General features: G+C 46.2%; 1 protein-coding gene across 4 annotated transcripts in view; it reads right to left on the reverse strand.

The window, feature by feature from the left end:
• LOC121280933 (dynamin-1) overlaps positions 1 to 17,814 on the reverse strand; it is a 242,029-nt gene that overhangs the window by 186,291 nt on the left and 37,924 nt on the right. The window lies entirely within an intron of this gene.

A 17,814-nucleotide genomic window follows, 5' to 3' on the forward strand; every position in this document is an offset into this window, starting at 1 on the left:
ACTTCCCCTTTTTCTATTGTGAAGGCCCAACCAATGTTGGGATATGGATCCGACAGTGAGTGGAGATAGCCGACTCATCGCAGTGGGCCAAATAGCCACCTTCTGTGTTATGAATGAGGGTATCTCAACAGATGAGCTGAGAAAGGGGCAAAATCAGAGGATACGACGGAAGTGGAAATAGGTGGTCTTGGTGATGGTACGAATAGGAGGTTGGAAGCTTATCTTAAGTGACACCAAGGCTGCAAACAGACTGGCTTAATCTGAGACTGTTACCAGGGAAGGGATGGGCCAGGAATTTATTTTTTAGAATAAAGGAGTTTCTCTTCCCACCATCTGAGGAGTCGGCAGCAATGCTAACAACTCTCAGCCATTTAACACTTCAATGAGTATTAATTGACTGAAGGTGGGACTCCCACACCCCAGTCAGGACAAAGTCCTGCCTCGGAAAGCTGCCAGCCAATCTGATTAGCTAATCCCAGCAGTGCCGGAAGCTGCAGTAGATAGGAGTGGGACTGTAAGCAGCCCCCAGAGGCTAAATCCTGGGGTCTAGGACCAGGTAAGTGTGGGGTTTCAGGGCAGGTGGGGGTGTTGAAGGTTGGGGAAGCTGTTGGTAGAGAGGCTGGAGCAGGTGGAGGTGGGGGCAGTGCCCTATATTGCCAGGAAGCCATTGATGGAGGCACCTCCCCTTCTTCCCACCCGAGACCTGAGTAGGGTCACTTTTCAGTCTCCCCCACCCCCACCAAACTCCTCCTCTCAGTTTGAAAATTGAGGCTGGGTGGGAAATGACCCATGGGGTGGGTGGAGGGGGGGTGGTGGTCATTAATTGGCCACTTACGGGCCTCAACTGGGGCAAGGGCGGTGGTGGAGGTGAGGGACAGCCTAGGACTTTCCCATCCCACCATAAAATCGTGGAGAGGCTGGGACAGGTGGGAGCCTGGCAAGACAAACAATTTTACACCCACCTGCCCCCACCCCTATTGGTGGTGGTGATATGGTGGGCGGGTGGTGGGGGGGGGGGGGGTGGTGGGGTGGGGTCATAAAACTCTGCCCATGGAGCCGGTGGCTGGGGAACTAAGTTCTCAGGGCAGAAAACTGCTGCTCCTCCTATAGCTCTGGATGAAATCAGTTTGCTGAGCCTAGACCGCAGTGAATAAACCCAGAAACTTGCTGCTCCATATGGCTCCTCACCACACCACACAGCGCATTTACGCCCATACCACCATCTGGGAGCGAGTTCCTGATTTGATCTTGAAGAAAAAAGTCGAGTGTCCCGAGATTGTAAGGAAGGGAAACCAACACACTGGAACATTTCCAGTCAGCTGGGCTGGCACAGCTCTGACAAAGAGAATGGGGGGGGGGGGCAGAAAAAAGAAACACACACACAATTGGTCACAAACGTGCTTTGAAAGCACAAGTATTCCTCCCGAGTGGTTTTAATGTCAGGGGAAACAATTCAGAACGGCTGAGAGAGATCAGAAGGAGGCTGCTGATCAAAGTTGACAAACACACCAGCCTGCAAGTGTCCCTGGTGCCGCAGCGTTGAACAGGTCAATGTTGCTCAGTGACCGGCAACTGGCCAGTCGTCCTACGGCAGCTTTCACCATCGTCACTTTAAGCTGGAGGCAATTCTCCCAAACACTGGAGGAGCGCACGAGCAGGATTTTATAACCTTGTCAGACTGAATCAAACATTATTTCCCTCTCAGCACTCCAAACCTTTCACAGCCAGAGATTTAGGCCTGGAAAGCTTCGATTGTCTGCAACAGCACAAGTGATTTGAGCGGAGGGGTGCGGGAGGGGTGGTGGTGGTGGAGGGAAGGTGGAGGAGGAGGTGGTGGTGGTGGTGGAGGGAAGGTGGGGGAAGGGAGACATACTTGCATTGGAAGCAGCTCAGATTTAATACTGACAATGGCATCTTTTGATGAGGTGGGGTGTCTAATGCTTTACAAAAAAATTTCTCTCTTTCCTCCCCCTCATCAAAAGATGCAATTCTCAGTATTAAAATGATTTTGGGCTTATGGAGTGACTGTCTGGCTTATCTACAGCCCTTAACAGCTGATGCCAAGTCCAGGGATCACTGAGCAGATTAGCATAGATGATCAGCCAAGACCAGAGAGAGTAATACTGCAGGACAGCCTGTGTTCAGAATGTCACTGGGGTTTTCCCCCCCCGGGAAGGTCAATCTTGGTTCGGGTGGCAATCGGAAAGATATTCAGACCAGAGAGTCTGGGCTGAGACACAATGAGCAAATACTGCCGCACTGCTCAATGTGGGGTGGGGGTGGGGAGTGTGCGAGTGTGTGGGGAGGGGTGGTGGGGGGACAACTGTGCATGTGTCTCTGTATGGAGTGGGAAGCGAGTGTGTACGAGTGTCAAGTTTAAGAGTTTTCTACATTTCAATGCAGTCACCTCTCATCCTTTTAAATTCCAGAGGACGTAGGTGACTGTTGGTGAATGTCCCAGAACTCCGTGTTCCTCTAACTGTTCATCTGCTGCTCTCTTCAAGCTCACAATGGTTCGTTTTTGATTATTTGCTCATGGGATGTGAGCATCACTGACAAGGGCAGCATTTATTGCCACTCTTTAATACCCTTAAGGTGGTAGTGAGCCATCTTCTTGAGACATTTGCTTGTAGATCCACCCAGAGTGCTTATTCAACTTCTGTTGTTTCATATAACTGGCTCGTTAGGTCACTGCAGCGGGCAGTTAAGGGTCAACCACAACTGGACTGGCCTGACTCACATCAAAGAATTGCAGACTTCCTCCCATGAAGGACATTAATGTCCAGACTTGGGCAAGCAACATTCACACCACACAAGTGCCAGGGAATGACCATCTCCAACAAGAGTGAAACCAACCATCGCCCCTTGATGTTCAATGGCATTACCAGCACTGAATCCCCCACTATCCAGAAACTGACCTGGACCAGCCATGTACATATTGTGGCTACAAGAGCAGGTCAGAGGCTAGGAATCGTGTGATGAGTAACTCGCCTCCTGACTCCCCAAAGCCTGTCCACTATCTACAAGGCAAAAGTCAGGAGTGTGATGGAATACTCTCCACTTGCCTGGATGAATGCAGCTCCCACAATACTGAAGAAGCTGGACACTGTCCAGGACAAAGCAGCCCGCTTGATTGTAAAAGTATAATAAACTAATAGTTTCATGATCAACATTACTGAGACAACCTTAGAATTCCAGATTTATTAATTTATTTAAATTCCCTGAGATTTGAACTCATGTCACCAGAGCATTGGTCTGGGTTTCCAGTCCAGTTGTCAATTGCGTTGTTAACGATGCCTTCAAATGTCTAGGCCCCAAGTTCTGGAATTTCCTCCCTAAACCTTTCTGCTTTTCTTTCTCACTCTCCTCCTGAGACCCTTCCAAAAACCTACCTCTCTGATCAAGCTATAAGTTACCCCATCCCAATATCTCACCCTTGGGCTCAGTGTCAAATTCTATCCAATTACACTCCTGTGAAATGGGACATTTTATGACGGGAAGGTTGCCAATACAAATGCAAGTTGCTGTGTTGCAGGGACAATGCCCCTAAGGTAAGTTGAATCTAAGAATTTGGCATTTGCACAGCCTGCTCTCGGGCATGCCAACTCCAGCAAGGTACCAGTGCCAACTTCCTTGTATCATTGCTGCATGGGGCAGGTGAACAAGAGGGGACACACATTCCCAATCTCCCATCCCACCATGTGTAATCCTTGCTGAATTGACCCAGGGGCCAAAGGGGAACAGCAATCATTAACTTAGCTAACAGCTTCTGGTCGAAGGCAAGCCCAGGAATCGAAGGCATACAAGAATTACCGAGAATGTGCCAATGGATATGGGAGGTGGCTGACATCAGATACAAATGCCAAAACAGATTCAAATCGAAAAACACATTTTTATGCTTATTTTTTTTTTTTGGCAGGTCTGCAACAAGTAGAGGGATGCCAGGCCTGGAAATATTTCCCCAAATCAATCAGTCACTCAGCAGCTGCTGCTCCTCCCTCCAAGTTAGAACTGCCCCCTCATGGCCCTCCAGCTTCGAGAGCCTAGCCACAAACCTCAATTGGGTGACAAGCCTGCCCTCTGACCAATAATCAGTCAATTCAGGGAAAATCACTGGCAGGTGACTGCTCCCCACAGGGAGGGGTTGTCCACTGAACCCCCCCAGCAAGTCCCTGACGTCAGGGTCCCAACCCAAAACCCTGCCCTTAATCTCCCTCTGTTCTGCCCTGCATGACCCCAACCTGAGAAATGCACTCCTCCCTACTGTAAACAGGGTCATCATTCCCATTTCCCACACCAGCCAACCTTTCTGGTCACCTTGGGGACAGCCTTTGTTTCATAGACTGGAGGGCACCCTGCTTTGGAACGCGCTCAAAGCTCTGTTACTGGGGAGACCCCCCTCTTGGAGCCATCTACACCTCCAGCTGCAGGCAGGGCTAGTGGGGAGAACAAATTTCAGGGAGTGGTTGAGGGGAACACAAGTTTCCCCACAAGTATCATCGCTCTCCATTACTGTGGTAATCTGATGTGTAATATACCTTTAAGAAGAATGTTATAATGGAAGATCACATGATCTTAGTATCCAATAACAGAGTAGCGCAGGTCAAATCAGTAGTCAGTAGTCTATAGTCTGTCATATAGAGCCAGGTTTAGATTTGAAAGCACACAAGTGTAGCTGCTGAATAACTTTGTAAATAAACAGAATGTGTTCCACCTAAGAAGTGTCTACTGACATACTCAGTCTATTGTACCAACTTGGCCATCCCAAAATAAGCGTGCAACCTGGATCCATAAGTCCCAGGATGACCAAGATCCAACAAACTGGTGACAAGGAAAAAGTGAGGAAAACAGTGAAGATACAATAAACTGGCTTCGAGAATAAAACAAGTTAACAAAAGAAATCAAGAGAAACAAAATCGGGCTGTACCTCGCATGGTAATTGTAAGTAGAATTCCTGTCCTAATCGTCGAAGCAATCCCCTCAGAATGCCACAATTCAGAAGAATTGCTCCTTACGATCCAGCCATGGATGATTTTTTTTAAAAATCGTTGATGAGATGTGGGCTTTATTGTCCATTGCTAATTGCCCTCGGAAGGTGGTGGTGAGTTGCCTTCTTGAACTGCTGCAGTCCATGTGGTGTAGGCACACCCACAGTGCTGTTAGGGAGGGAGTTCCAGGATTTTGACTCAGTGACAGTGAAGGAACGGCGATATATTTCCAAGTCAGGATGGTGAGTGACTTGGAGGGGAACTCCCAGGTGGTGGTGTTCCCATGTATCTGCTGCCTTTGTCCTTCTAGGTGGTAGTGGTCATGGGTTTGGTAGGTGTTGTCGAAGGAGCCTTGGTGAATTCCTGCAGTGCATCTTGTAGATGATACACACACTGCTGCTACTGTGTGTCGGTGATGGACGGAGTGAATGTTTGTGGATGTGGTGCCAATCAAGTGGGCTGCTTTGTCCTGGAAAGTGTCCAGCTTCTTCAGTGTTGTGGGAGCTGCACTCATCCAGGCAAGTGGAGAGTATTCCATCACACTCCTGACTTTTGCCTTGTAGATGGTGGGCAGGCTTTGGGCAGTCAGGAGGCGAGTTACTCATCACACGATTCCTAGCCTCTGACCTGCTCTTGTAGCCACAATATGTACATGGCTAGTCCAGTTCAGTTTCTGGTCAATGGTAACTCCCAGGATGTTGATAGTGGGGGATTCAGTGATGGTAATGCCATTGAACATCAAGGGCAATGGTTGGTTTCCCTCTTGTTGGAGATATTCATTGCCTGGCACTTGTGTGGTGTGAATGTTACTTGCCCAAGTCTGGATATTGTCCAGGCCTTGCTGCATGGATTGCTTCAGTATCTGAGGAGTCGCGAATGGTGCTGAACATCGTGCAACCATCAGCGAACATCCCCACTTCTGACCTTATGATGGAAGGAAGGTCATTGGTGAAGCAGCTGAAGATGGTTGGGCCTAGGACACTACCCTGAGGAACTCCTGCAGTGAAGTCCTGGAGCTGAGATGACCAACCTCCAGCCATCTTCCTTTGTGCTAGGTATGACTCAGCACTGAGTACCCACCCCGCACCCCCCCCCCCCCCCCCCACCCCCTGCCCCGATTCCCATTGACTCCTGTTTTGCTCCTTGATGCTACACGCAAATCAATACACTACAGTTCAAATGCTGCCTTGACTTCAAGAGCAGTCACTCTCATCTCACCTCAGGAAGTTCAGCTCTTTTGTCCATGTTTGAACCAAGGCTGTAATGAGGTCAGGAGCTGAGTGGCTCTGGCGGAACCCAAAATGGGCATCAGTGAGCAGGTTATTGCTAAGCAAGTGCCGCTTGATAGCACTGTTGATGACCTCTTCCATTACTTTACTGATGATCGAGAGTAGACTGATGGGGAAGTAATTGGCCAGGTTGGATTTGTCTGCATTTTTTGTACAGGACATACCTGGGCAATTTTTCACATAGCTGGGTAGATGCCAGTGTTGTAGCTGTACTGGTACAACTTGGCTAGGGATGTGACAAGTTCAGGAGCACAAATCTTCAGCCCCATTGCCGGAATATTGTCAGGGCCCATGGCCTTTGCAGTATCCAGTGCCTTCAGCTATTTCTTGATATAACGTGGAGTGAATTGAATTGGCTGAAGACTGGCATCTGTGATGCTGGGGTCCTCCAGTGGAGGCTGAGATGGATCATCCGCTCAGTGCTTCTGGCTGAAGATTGTTTGCAAATGCTTCAGTCTCATCTTTTGCACTGATGTGCTGGGCTCCTCCATCATTGAGGATGGGGATATTTGTGAAGCTGCCTCCTCCAATGAGTTGTTTAATTGTCCACCACCATTCATGACTGGATGTGGCAGAGCTTAGATCTGATCTGTTGGTTGTGGGATCGCTTAGCTCTCTTTATCACTTGTTGCTTATGCTGTTTGGCACGCAAGTAGTCCTGGGTTATAGCTTCACCAGGTTGACACCTCATTTTTAGATATGCCCGATGCTGCTCCTGGCATGCCCTCCTGCACTCTTCATTGAACCAGGGTTGATCTTCTGGCTTGATGGTAATGGTAGGGGTGGGGGGATATACCGGGCCATGAGGTTACAGATTGTGTTCGAATACAATGCTGCTGCTGCTGCTGCTGATGGCCCACAGCGCCTCATGGATGCCCTGTCGAGTTGCTAGATCTGTTCGAAATCTATCCCTTTTAGCATGGTGGTAGTGCCACACAACACGATGGAGGGTATCCTTAATGTGAAGGCGGGACCTCGTCTCCCTAATGACTGTGCAGTGGACACTCCTACCGCCTCCGTCCTGGAGTGATGCATCTGCGGCAAGCAGATCGGTGAGGATGAGGTCAAGTATGTTTTTCCCTCTTGTTGGTTCCCTCACCACCTGCCGCAGACCCAGTCTAGCAGCTATGTCGTTTAGGACTCGGCCAGCTCGGTCAGTAATGGTGCTACCGAGCCACTCTTGGTAATGGACATTGAAGTCTCCCACCCAGAGTACATTCAGCGCCCTTGCCACCAAGTGGTGTTCAACATGGAGGAGCACTGATTCATCAGCTGAGTGAGGGTGGTACACGGTAATCAGGGGGTTTCCTTGCCACGTTTGACCTGATGCCATGAGATTTCATGGGGTCCGAAATTGATGTTGAGGACTCCCAGGGCAACTCCCTCCTGACTGTATACCACTGTACTGCCACCATCTCTGCTGGGCCTGTCCTGCCGGTGGGACAGGATATTCCAAGGAATGGTGATGGTGGTGTCTGGGACACATTATCTGTAAGGTATGATTCCATGAGGATGACTATATCAGGCTGTTGTTTGACGAGTCTGCCAGACAGCTCTCCCAATTTTGGCACCAGTCCCCAGATGTTACTTAGGAGAACTTTACAGGGTTGATCGGGCTGCGATTGCCATTGTCGATGCTGGGTGGGTCCATACAGTTTCATTCTTTTTTGTGACAATGTAGCGGTTTGTAACAACAGAGTGGTTTGCTAGGCCATTTCAGAGCACATTTAAGAGTCAACCACATTGCTGTGGGTCTGGAGTCACGTGTAGGCCAGACCAGGTAAGGAAGTTCCTTCCTTAGTGAAATAGGTGGCTTTTTTACAACAAACAACAATGGTTTCATGGTCATCATTAGACTTTTAATTCCAGATTTTTTTTTTTTTAAATTCAAATTCCACCACCTGCTGTGGCGGGTTTTGAACCTGGGTCCCCAGAGCCTGGGTCTCTGGATTATTAGTCCAGTGATAATACCACTACACCATCATCTCCCCGCAATTGGCCTCATTATATTGAACGCCTTGCGTCCTTTTTCCAAGCAAACAAAATTATGGAGGAAGAGTAGAGGCGAGCAATACTCTTATCCACATGTGGGAGTGAAACTTATGGGTTGATTCAAAGTCTGATGGCACCTGGTACCCCGATTTAAAAAGTTTTGAGGAACTGCTGGACCTCGTAAAAAGGTCATTACCAGCCAAAGCCCTCAGTAACGATGCAACATTCAAATTTAACTCAAGAGAGAGCCCAAGGGAGACAGTTGCTTGTTATGTGGCAAGTGTGAAGCAAGAAACAGAACACTGCAAGTTTGGTACATCTTTAAACAACATGCTCAGATATCGTTTAGTGCGTGGTGTTAATGAGGACATGATTCAGAAGAGGCTACTGTCTGAAACAAATATGGATTTTAAGGCGGTGCTAGAGAAAGCATTGGCCATGGAAAGCACAATAAGGGATCTGAAAGCCATATGGGGAGTCCAAAATGACGCCTTCCTCCACATTGGGTGGGAAGCCCCAGCCAAAGAGGTCACGAAAATGCAAGGCTCTGCAGAGAAGCGGGAAACAGCCACATCTAGCAGACAAATAAAAAAAGTGACTTAGCAGCAAATATATGGAATAATTGCAACAAAAGTTGGAAACTGACAATCTTATGATTGACAGTTTAAAAAAAAATCAGATGTTTTTGTCATCAACATAGACACCTTATGGGACAGTGTAAGGAAAGAATCAGGCAGACTTTCAAACAAAAGGAAAAACCCTGTGAGGTCTACAATGTAGAAGAGCCTGAAGTAACAGATTCAGATATTTATTCATCGTATAACTTAAATTGGTTCTGTTTTCCCAACCGTCATGTAAGAGTGAAGATAAATGACAGACCTGTTGGAGTGCAAGTGGACACAGGAGCTTCCACTACAGTGATTGGTGAACACACCTTCAAATATCTGCATTGTGGTGAATATTACATTTTGGAAGAAACGGATGCTAAATTAAAAACTTACACAGGAAATGACATTCAAGTCAAAGGCACAAGCAGAGTTACTGTTCATTACAGAAACCAATCAGCAAAGTTACCAGTGTTGGTATTGAGAGGCAGAGCACCAAGCCTACTAGGACGAAACTGGCCGAAGGAAATCAACCTTGATTTGTCACAGATTCCAAAAGGGAGCTGAAAATGTTTCTGTTTTGGAAAAGGAGTGCATAAAAACTCAACAACCTAAAGAAATGCAGGATGTCTGAAGGAAAGACACGGTAGGACAGCAAAAACAAACCAAGGAGAGACCATCCTGAGGGACAGAGACCAGGTCAAGGTGAACAACCTCTGAAAGAAAAGTGAAAACCTATCAAAAGACCTTCACACATGACCCATTTCCCTCCTGCCTAAGTCTGTACCTCTGGAAAAGTATGAAGAAGAACAGAGTTCTGCACTCCTCTAAGTAAAATGAAGGATGAGTTGACAGAGAAGACACAACAATGCTTAATTTTTCAGGAGGCAGCACACCAATGCAAAAAAAGAGACGGAAGAGCTGCAGAAGCAGCTGCATGAAGCTGAAGAGGCTTTGGGGACAAAAGTTGCCAAATTTTCCAAGAAGCAGACAAATGATGAAATTCTGGGAGACTCTACCACTGAGATCATTCAAGACAAGCTTGCATCAGAATAGTCTGGCCAATATGGAAGTCAAAGAAGGGCGAGAATAAAGTCAGCGTCCAAAAGAAGACACAGAAACGCTAATAATGCCACTGATCCTGCAGGCCTGGAAGTCAAATTGCAAATGCTGATGCACTGAGTCGTTTGCCCTTATAACAAAAAGATGAGGATGTCCCAGTCCCTCAAGAATTAGTTTTATTGTTGAACTTCCTAGATTCATCACCGGCATGTGCTAGACAGATCAGGGATTGGACAAGTCAAGTCCCAATCTTATCCAAAGTACCAGAACAAGTTCTTCACGGTTGGTCAAAAGAGGAGGAGATATCTGACAAAATGAAACCTTATTTTAACAGAAGACATGAAATAACCAGGTCAGGATTGTATCTTATTGTGGGGAGCACGAGTGATAGTACATCCAAAAGGAAGAAAGCCATTGAACTACATAGTGCACATCCAGGTATTTCCTGAATGAAGACCATAGCTCGCAGCTATCTACAGTGGCTGGGATGGATGGAGAAATAGAGAGCTTAGTGAAGAATTGTGTGCAGTGTCAGCAACTGCAAAAGTTACCTCCAACAGCTCTGGAAGGCCATGGGTACGATTACACATTGTTTCCATGAAAGGTCCCACATAGTAATGTTTCTGCTCATTGTTGATGCCCACTCAAAGTGGATGGACATGAGGTGAAGTCTTCTGCTACAGTTGAGAAGCTACGTCAAAGCTTCGCCTTTCACAAACTACCAGAAGTGATCGTGTCTGATAACAGCACTGCAGTTACAAGTGCTGAGTTTCAGAGGTTTATCAGCCTCAATGTAAAAACTTCCCCGTACCACCCTTCCTCTGACTGGCCGAAAGGGTGGTTCAAACGTTCAAGGCTGGGGTGAAGAAATTAACTGGAGATTCCATAGCAACCAAGCCAGAATGCTTTCTTTTCCATTATAGGACCATCCCTCACAATGACAGGCGTCACACCTATTGATGAAACGCCATCTCAGGACAAGATTGAGCTTAATGATGCTGAACTTTGGGGGCGGCAGAAAGGAGTCAGGGAAGTCAGAAAACTAGACACGACTGGCATAGCTGTGACAGGAGCTTTACTGTAGGAGTGATGGGACATGTGAAGAAGGACCAAAGATGTTATTGGGTGAAATAAGTGCAGTGACTGGACCTCTTTCTTACCACGTGAAGGTGGAAGATCGGGTCACACAGACATGTGGATCATACAAGGAGGAGAGAAACCATTCACCAAGAAATGATTCCACCAGTGTTCACGGCTGAGTCAAAGTTTTCTGCTGAGAGAACTCAACCAAGTACAGGTGTGTCTGAAGAGTCGGCTGTACCCGCAAGAGTTGAGGAAACAGATCTGCAGGTGCCACCGAAGAAGCTGATGTTCAGAAAACTCCAGAAAAGGAGGTTCCCAACAAAGCATCTGAAGCTATAGAGCTGAGACATTATAAATGCTTAAGGAAACTCCCAGAAAGACTGAATTTGTAAATTACTTATCCATGTAAATAATTTGATAGATAAAATTGTACTTGTAACTGTAAAATGTGTTTGAGTAAAGGGGGAGGGATGTGGTAATCTGATGTATAATATACTTTTAAGAATGTTGTAATGGAAGATCACATGATCTTAGTATCCAATAGCAGAGTAGCACAGCTACCTCAGTAGTCAGTAGCCTATAGTTACAGTCTGTCATGTAGAGACAGGCTTTGAGTTGAAAGCACAAGTGTAGCTGCTGAATATCTTTGTAAATAAACAATGTGTTCCACCTAAAAAGTGTCTACTGACCTACTCCATCTATTGTACCAACTCAGCCATCCCAGAACAAGTGTGCAACCCAGATCCACAAGTCCCAACAAATTGGTAACCAGAATCCAACATTTGCCTCTCTACATTTTGTGCCCAATGACATCCTGATGTTTTAATGCAGATTTGCATCTGTTCCTGCAGTAACCAGAGGAAGTGCTTGATGTCATTCTGCACCAGAACGCCACTTTCCATTTAGCCACAGACCTCTGCGCTTATCAGGCCAGCTGTCTTCCTGCTCGACAGGGACCCACTCTACTGTTCCACATCCTAACAGTGAAGGTCATTCCTCACTTCTCCCTCAGCACATGGGCTGCTCTAATATGGATGGTGCAGGTTCGATCTCCCCACCCCCACCCCCCCATTACTGCATGGTGACTAATCCAAAAAAGCTCGAGTTGCAGAATGTCCAGGGATGGGGGATTACAGTTATGGAGATGGAGAAGCTGGGGCGTTCCCCTTAGAGAAGAGAAGGCGGAGAGGAGATCTGATAGAGGTGTTCAACATCACGAGGGGTCTGGGCAGAGTTAATAGGTTAATAGCGAGAAACTGTTCCCAAAGGCAGAAGGGTCAAGAACCAGAGGACATCAATTTAAGAAAAAATATTGGCAGATTCAAAGGATTAGGATAATTATCCAAAGACAAAATAACAATTTTGCAGGGCTACCAGGCAAGGCGTGGGGAACTGGGACTAGCTGAATTGCTCCTACAGGAAACCGACATGGACAGAACTGCCTCCTTCTGTGCTGTAATCCTTTCTCCAATTCCATCATAACTGGGCATAGCGCACCCATACAAACAGGGCAGTGACCCTCACCTCCCTTCACACTGTAGTAAAACCCTGGCTCCATACCTAGCCGCCTTCTCCTGCATTTGCCAACCTACACTCAGATCCAAACACCCCAATTGTAAAATTCTCATCCTCACCTTGAAATCCCTCATTGGCTTCAGCCTACCCAATATCATGTCCAGCCCTACGTTCCTCAGAACTCCACCAATTCCCTTTGCTCCACATTTGGTGGTCGTGCCTTCAGCCACTTGGTCCCCAAGTTCTGGAATTCCCTCCCCAAACCTCTTTGTCTCTCTCCCCACCTCCTTGAAGATGCGTCTTAAAGCTGCATCTGAGCAAGTGTTTGGTCACCTGCCCTAATATCTTAGGCAGGTCACTGTCCATTTTCTTGTCTGATTATGCTCCTGTGAAGCGCCTAGAGAAATTTGATTGTAGTAAAAGGCGCTATATAAATGCAAGTTATGGGAATCCCAAGGTTAAAGGTGAAAATCACTGCTCCAACTATCCCAGCCTCATTAATGCATTCACATCAGCAAACCCCCTTCTGTAAAAGAGAGAGAGAGAGAGCGCGAGCGAGCAAGCAATCAGTTGTGCAGAAAATAAATCTTTTGTATTAAATTCAAGCCCAGATCATTAAGATAAAGATCACTGTCACTTCATCCTGTCCATCCTATTTTTAAATTCAGCAGCATAGACCTTTCTCATAGGACCAAAATTCCATAAGCCATTTAATTTTGGGAACTATAATTTTATAATGTTTTTAATTAGGTTTATTGCATTGACAGCATTTCAAATAACTGCAGTACTTTGAAAAGAAAGCTGGTGGTGCTGCTGAGCTTTTGGGAGCAGTTACTAGCCTCAACAGCACCACCATTGGCGGTCTCCTGCTACTGCAGCTTGTCAGCCCATCCTTCATCCCATTTGCTTCTTGGCAGTTTTAAGAACATAAGGAATAAGAGCAGTAGGCCATTCAGCCCATCGAGCGCACTCCAGCACTCAATAAGATCATGGTTGATCTGACCGTGGCCTCAACTCCACTTTCCGGCCTGCCCCCCCCATAACCCTCAACTCGCTTGTTGATCAAAAATCTGTCCAACTCAGCCTTAAATATATTCAGTGACCCCCCTCCCCCTCTTCGCTGCGAGTAGAGAATTCCAAAGACCCTCAGAAAAAATTTCTCATCTCAGCTTTAAATGGGAGACCCCTTTAAAAAATATCTTTAAAAACTGCGTCCCCTTTCAAGAATAGTTTTGAAAAGGTATTTGTAGGAAGTATGCAAGCCCACAAAACGTAGAGTTACCAATTGATAACATTAAAGGGTCCAAAATTCTGAAAAAATGATATTGAACGAAATAAACCTCAAGAATTTGGTAATGCTCATTAAAACAGCGACTGAGAGACTATTCTCATCAAAACAATAACTTACATTTCTATAGCGCCTTTGATAGAGTAAAACACGCCAAGGGATCTCAATACAACATCAAAATAAAATGAGATATTAAACCAGAAGGATAGGTAAGCAAAAGCTTGATCAAGGAAGTCGATTTTAAGGGGGGTACACGTATAGACAAGGAGAGGTTTAGTGGGGGGAGTTGCAGAGCCTAGGCCCCAGACATCTGAAGGCACTGCCTCCAGTGGCAGAACAATGAAAACTGGGGCTGCTCACGATGCCAGAATCGGAGGAATGCTGAGATCTTGAAGGGTTATGGGAGGTTATAGAAATAGGGAGGGGCGAGTGAGGGATTTGGAAACAAGGATGAGGATTCTAAAACTGAGGCATTCCCCACCATGGTAATAGCTTGCTCTTTGATAGGACAACCTGAAATAGCCATTTCTCTGGCAAAGGTTATATCCCCCATCTATCCTTCCCTTCCCAAGCTCTAAATCGCCAAATTACTGCTGACGCACCCTACCATTCATTTAATGATCCAGCATCTACTGCTTGGTCTTTCAAGTTGAATATTAACCTCCCCCCGCCATCACCACATTGATCATTTCCAGTCTTTAATTTTTTTTTAAAGTGAGTCCTATTTTTAAATCTCCAAATGGGATTGAATTTTCTGTCTGATATGTGGCAGAGGCTGCCATTTTGTACCCTCTCCATGGGAGGTAAAGACACAGCCAAGACTTAACAACAAGATGTTCATCCTTTCAATATTAGAAACAAACATACTAGCTCCAAAAGCTCAGCAGAGTCCCTTCCGATCACCATCCGATGACTCGTTAGAACGTGCGTAGGTGAGGTAAAGAGTAGGAACGGTTATGCTGCCTCACATGGTTCAACAGCTTACCAAAAATCACCACTGCCCTTGAGCGAAGAACCAGGAGAAGACAAAGGTTTTGAAATCGTAACTTGACAGGAACGACGACTGTGTTTTGATAAGCACCGTGGCATGTTTCACCATATAAAAAGGTGTTTGTTATAAATGCAAGTTGTTATTGTAAGGTTTTTAAAAAATATTCGTTCATGGGATATGTGGGCATCACCGGCAAAGCCAGCATTTGCTGCCCATCTCCAATTGCCCTCGAGAAGATAGTGGTGAGTCTTCCTGAATCATTTCTAAGAGACAGGATAAGCTGTCGTTTAGAAAGGTATGGAGTAATCAAGGACAGTCAGCATGGCTTTGTTAAGGGAAGATAGTGTCTGGCTGACCTGATTGAATTCAGAGGCAACAAGGAAACTTGATGAGAGTAGTGCAGTTAATACGGCCTACATGGATTTTAGCAAGCCTTTTGACAAGGTCCCACATGGCAGACTGGTTAAAAAAAAAAGCCCATGGTATCCAGGGGAATGTAGCAAGCTGGAAACAAAACTGGCTCAGTGGTAGGAGACAAAGGGGAATGGCTGACAGGTGTTTTTGCAACTGGAAAGTTGATTCCCTGGGGCTCAGTACTAGGTCCCCTGCTTTTTTGTGGTATACATTAATGATTTGGATATAAATGTAGGGGGCACGATCAAGAAGTTTGCAGACAACACAAAAATTGGGCGGGTGGTTGACAGTGAAGAGGATTGCTGTAGCACACAGGAAGATATCAACGGACTGATCAGGTGGGCAGGAAAGTGGCAAATGGAATTCAACCCGGGGAAGTGCGAGGCGATGTTCTTGGGGAGGTCAAACAAGGCAACGGATTACATAATAAATAGGAGAATACGGAGAGGTGTCGAGGAAGTGAGGGTCATTGGAGTGAATGTCCACAGATCCCTGAAGGTAGCAGGACAGGTTGATAGGGTGGTCAAGATGACAAATGGAATCCTTTCATTTATTAGCCAAGGCAAAGAATATAAGAGCAGGGAGGGCATATGTAAAACACTAGTTAGGTCACAACTTGAGTACTGTGTGCAGTTCTACTCATCTCTTACAGAAAGGATGTAATTGCACGAGAGGGTACAGAGGAGATCCAAGAGGATGTTGCCAGGATTGGAAAATGGCAGCCAAGGAGGAAAGATGGGATAGGCTGAGGTTGTTCTTCTTGGAATAGAGGCAGCTGAGGGGAGATTTGATTGAGATGTACAGGGTTGGGAGGGGCCTGAATAGAATGGATGGGAAGGGCCCTTTTCCCCTAGCAGAGAGGTCAGTGACTAGAGAACATAGATTTAAAGTGATTGGTAGAAGGATTAGGGGGGAGAGGTGCAAAGGTTTTTTCACAGAGGGTGGTAGGGGTCTGGAACTCACTGCCTGAAATGAGACAGAAACCATCACCTCATTTAAAAGGTGCCCCATGACCTACAGGTCTACACACCAAGGTGCTGGAAAGTGGCATTAGGCTGGATGGTTCTTTTTTTTTTGGCTGGGGCAGACATGATAGGCAGAGTGGCCTGCTTCTGTGCCCCAAATATTTCTACGTTTTCTAAATATCTGAAAGGAAGCAATGTGCAGGGATGTGGGGAGAGGGCAGGGGAGTGGCAGCACATGAACAGTTCCTTAGGAGAGCTGGCATAGACACAACGGGCAGAATGGCCTTCTTCTGTGCTGTAACAATTCTATAAGCTGTTGCAGTCCATGGTGTAGAAACACCCACATGGCTGGCAGGGAGGGAGTTCCGGATTTTTGACCCAGCAACAGTGATATATTTCCGAGTAAGTGGGAGGGGAACGGTGGTGGTGATGGTGTTCCCATGCTCATGTCCTTCTAGGTGGTTTGTGATTGGACTGAAACAATAGTTTGAGGAGAAAAAAAAAGCAATGAAGTTGAACAAAGGAGTTCCTCCCTTATGTCCTGGTCAATATTTATCCCTCAACCAACAGCACAAAAACCTTGTGGGGGAGAAGTGGTCATATACAAGAAAATCAATCAAATGTATAAAATAAAAAGGAGAAATGGTGCATTTGGATGGATTTGATGAGAGAAGATAATTATAAACAGAGAAAGTCATAAATTACAATTAAGAGATGATCCCACTTGGAGAGTCCAAGGATCCATCAATGTAAAGCCAGTCACTAATAAGTCCAATCAGGAATTCAGGAGAAACGTTTTTATAATCTGGAGCATGATGAGAATGTGGGACTCGCTACCACAGGGAGTAACTGAGGTGATTAGCATAGATATATTTAAGGGGAAGCAGAATAACACGAGGAAGAAAAGAGACCAAACAGTAGAATGATAGAATCAGACAATGTAAGAGAGTGCAGGCACAGTTGGGTCAAATGTTCGGTCTCTGTCCTGTAAATTCTATGCAATTAAGAGGAATGTTTGCTGTGAGTTTAGTCTCATTGGAGTCACTTTTACTGCACTGGGCACCAGACAAAGCCTTCAAAGAGGAACTGAATCAATTCAGTGAAGAGGGTGGAGAGGTCACGGTCCAGAGGAGGAATCTCATCAGATTGGATTGGGAAGTAATAACAGAAGAAGCTGTGTAACATTTCCCTCACTGCTGCCTACAAGGAATTCAAGGATTTTACAAGCACAGGACCTTGGTTTAACATCTCGTCCAAGATACAGCACCTCTGACAATGCAGCATTCCCTCTTGGGCTCTGGAGCATATTCAAGACACAAATCGATAGATTTCTAGATACCAATGACATTAATAGATATGGGGATAGCACAGGAAAATGCCGCTGAGGTAGATGATCAGCCATGATTTAATTGAATGGCGGAGCAGGCTCAAGGGGCTGAATGGCCCACTCCTGCTCCTATGTTCTTATGTTCCTAATGCAAAACCTCCTTACTCAGGAGGTGAAGGTGCCACCCACTGAGGTATAAGCCAAAACAGTCTTTCTCCAGTGACAAGAGCCTCCATGTAAGAGAGGCAGAGGTGGGGAGAAAGAGAAACGCACACCAAGTAGAATCAGCTCCTTC

Source organism: Carcharodon carcharias, chromosome 8 (genome assembly GCF_017639515.1).
Source record: "Carcharodon carcharias isolate sCarCar2 chromosome 8, sCarCar2.pri, whole genome shotgun sequence".
NCBI lineage: Eukaryota > Metazoa > Chordata > Chondrichthyes > Lamniformes > Lamnidae > Carcharodon > Carcharodon carcharias.